This window comes from Rhineura floridana, chromosome 4 (assembly GCF_030035675.1).
Source record: "Rhineura floridana isolate rRhiFlo1 chromosome 4, rRhiFlo1.hap2, whole genome shotgun sequence".
NCBI lineage: Eukaryota > Metazoa > Chordata > Lepidosauria > Squamata > Rhineuridae > Rhineura > Rhineura floridana.
The window spans coordinates 159,651,566-159,655,247 of NC_084483.1; the positions used below are offsets into that span (position 1 = coordinate 159,651,566).

Consider the following 3,682-nt stretch of genomic DNA (forward strand, 5'->3'; position numbering starts at 1 on the left):
TATAAATTGTTAATTAATTAATTAAATACATACTGTATCAAGTGACATTTTCCAGAGTTTTAATATGTGTGGTACAGTATATTGTATTAAAACTCTCAAAAACATTGCTTGGGAACTGAGGAGTGTGCAACAATACTAATTTTCTCAATTAACTCCCAGAACAATGGTACAGCATCTTCCTTGCAACTGAGAGATAACTCATTTTATTTATTTCATTATTTAAACTATTGGTGTAACTTAATATAGCCTCCCAATATCCCAACTCACCTTTATCTAGTCAGTCAGTGCCATGGATTCTGGGCATTACTAATGACTCAGTTGTCAGGTGTGCTTTAAGTTGGATTCCTGCATTGAGCAATGGGTTGGACTCAGTGGCCTCATAGGCCCCTTCCAACTCTACTCTTCTATGATTCAGGGCTCATCCAGACGACTGCAAAATGTGGGACATGCCCGCTATGTGTGTTCATTATTTTTCGGTCATCCAAATGACGTCTCGTGCTGTTACGCATTTTTGCAGGTTAAATCTGCTCCTTGCAATACCGGCAAAAATGCGATTTGCTGTTTAAAATTGGGAATCATCCGCTGTGCCTTCAGGAGTTAGGATGCAATACCACGGACTTTACAGCTGATTGGCGGTTCTTGGGCGTTTCCCCTTGCCCCTTCTCCTCATTCCAGCCAATCACGTATCTGCACTTTTGCGCATGTGCGAGAATAAGCCCGGGAAAATTGAACCAATCATTGCAATGGTGGGGTGTTGGGGGGGTCTGCAACTACTGCGCCTGCAAACTGAGTGGCCGCTCTGGGTGAGATCTGCAATGCACAGCAAGCGAGAAAGGGGGGGTGGTCAGTTTCAGCCTGCCTCCGAAAGGTTTGTCAATTTCATTCTACTTGCTGGAGTTTTTGCTTCAAATCAGAAAAGCATACATTCCTTTAAGTGTAATATCGCAATTACAAACAAGAAAAGGGCTTCTAGGCGGTTTCAAGCCTGCTCCGGAAAGCTTTGTCAATTTCATTCTCTGTGGGAAGGAAAGGGAGAAGGAGGGGGAGTGACAGTTTCTTGCTTTTTTGGAGAAATAAGTGCAATTGCCAGCGTGTGTATCTCCTTAAATATCAATAAAGGCGGAAAAGCATACATTCATTTAAGCATAATATCGCAAATACAAACAAGGCAGGCATGAAACTGACCAGCAGCCTTTCCTTCCGAGTCGAGAACTCCTTTGTGCTTCGTTGCAAAGGGAGAGAGGAGCATATGTAATTTTTTTGCTGACCAATTGGTTGATAGGGGGAGGTTTTAGAGGCGGAGCTTGGAAAAAGCGAAAAGAATGTAGGGGTCTTCCCGCTGCGTGTGCGTGTGCAAAAAAGCGGTTTTTTTAATTGGGAAAGAGCGAACTAAAAGGCAAAGTGAGGACTATCAGATGACAAACCGAATATGGAAACCGTGGATTATCCCGCTCCATTTGGATAAGCCCTCAGAGATCGTCTTGCAACTTAGCAGTTGTAGTGTGGCCTACACAAGGAAAGCCCAGTGTATCCTTACTCCCTTGCTTGGGGATGAGGTTTCCTCCACGTACTGTTAGAGAGATGGATGATCAATGTTTCACAGAATCTTCCTGCCTTAAGAGTGGTGGATGTATCCGACATGGTGGCCTAATTTTTCAAGGCCCACTTTCAGACCCTGTCATAGCACACCATCTGGGAATCATGGGTCTAAACCAGGGATGATCCGTCATTTATTCTTCTGTCCTACCCTTCCTCCTAAAGAAGCCCTGGATAGCAAACAAGGAAAACAATAATCTTAAAAATAAAATAAAATACACATTTAAAACTTGAAAAACAAATAAAACATTTTAAATGTTAAGAACCTTTAAAAACATTGATCTGTGGAAGGGTAATCTATGACTGTCTAGATGTTGTTGGATACTAACTCCCTTCATCCCTGACCATTGTCCATGCTGACTAGGGCTGAGGGCAGTTGGCCCCAACATCTGGTCTAAACAACTGCCATATATGATGCAAAATGACAATATTTTTTCATACTTCTATTCCTCTCTAGTCCTGATACCTCTATCAGCCTTCACTTACTGTGAGACAACCAGTTAACCAAAGCACAAGGCTAAATTAAAACTGATAATACTTGCACCCAAACACCCTTTAAGCACCTTCATCTTTGTTCCTTGGAAGACTGGAGTAACTGCAAGTTCCATGAGCTAAGTGGAATGGAGCAAAGCCAGATCCAGGCTGAGGGGCCCCTGGGCAAAGTGCCCTATGATGGAGCCCTTTTTATGTTAATGTCCCCCCAGGTGTTAATGTACCAGGTGATAACATCAGCAGCACTCCAGGATTAGCTGGGGCCTGTTGTTTTAATTTCCCACAAGACCCCAGAGTGCCCAAACTGGTGTTATTCCAGGACATTGGGGAAATTAATATGCAGGGTCACAGGCATAGCTGCCTGATATGGAAGGTCCAGGGCAAGAACCACGGCTATGAAGCCTGCTAGGGCCATGGCAGCTACCGTAGTTGCTGATGCCAGACCTGAGTGTAAAAGCACTGAATGACCAAAGGGTTGCTGTTTACAGTTCCATCATTATAGAAGGCTAGAAGAGGCAAAGCTTTTTTCTGTTTTCCATAATGCCATGGGTGGGGAACCTGTGGCACTGCAGATGTTGCTGTACTACAATTCTCATCATCCCTGACCACTGGCTGTGCGGATGAGGTTGGTAAGAGTTGGAGTCGAACAGCACCAGGAGGGCCACCGCTTCCTCATCCTTGCACTGTGTCCTAAGTCAGGGATGGGGATCCATCCATGAAAAAAGATTTTCATGGTAAGAGGTATTCAGAGGTGGTTTACCATTGCTTTCCTCTAAATCTATGGCACCCGGTTTTCCCAGGTGGTCTCCCATCCAAGTACTAACCAAGCCTGACCCTGCTTAAGCTTCCGAGATCAGGCGAGATCGGGCGTGTTCAGGGTTGTATGGCCGTAGTAGCCTATTGTACAGACGTAAAATTTACTTTCATTGCTCTGCCTACTTTTGCCTCTGACCCCACCCAGCACTGGCATGTCACCTTCCGAAGGTTGCCTACAAGGGAAGGTGGCCCTCCGGCTCAAAAGCCTCCCCTTCCCCGCTATATACCCTTACCTGGGAGAAAGCGCCTTTGAACTCAGTATGATTTAGTGCTGAGCAGACATGCATATAATTGTACTGTTAGATATGAATCCCCCCATACCCACAGTTTGTAAATATATAGCCAAACCTGGGTGCAGAAGAAATAGGTCCAAAGACCATGAACTGAAAAAGGCATTAGTCTGTCAAGAAGGAGGTGGATTCTGATGATATCACATTTGCAATGCAACCTGCGGTGGAATCTCAGCACATACTTCAGATCAGTAACAAATACAATTTGATATTTGGGACCAGTGAACACTCCTGCAAACAGTACATGAACAGGCACAACTCACATCAAGTTATAACAATATCTATCAAACACAGTTTGGTATACAGCCTCTGTCTATTTTCCTATTTATTACTTCTTTCTGCTTTAGTGCAGATTGTCTTTGCCTTAGCATCTTTCCCAGCTTCCTTTTGTTTGGCATTCTGCCTCAGACCTTAATAAATGCATTTGTCTCATTCAATGTAGTTAAGAATACTCGGCATCTGTGAAAAGCACCCCACCCTGCTTGCCC

At 44.1% G+C, this 3,682-nt stretch overlaps 1 pseudogene; it reads right to left on the reverse strand.

Annotated features, from left to right (window-relative positions):
• Nucleotides 1–2,863: 2,863 nt before the first annotated feature.
• On the reverse strand, nt 2,864–2,983 carry LOC133384629 (5S ribosomal RNA; annotated as a pseudogene).
• Nucleotides 2,984–3,682: the final 699 nt, after the last annotated feature.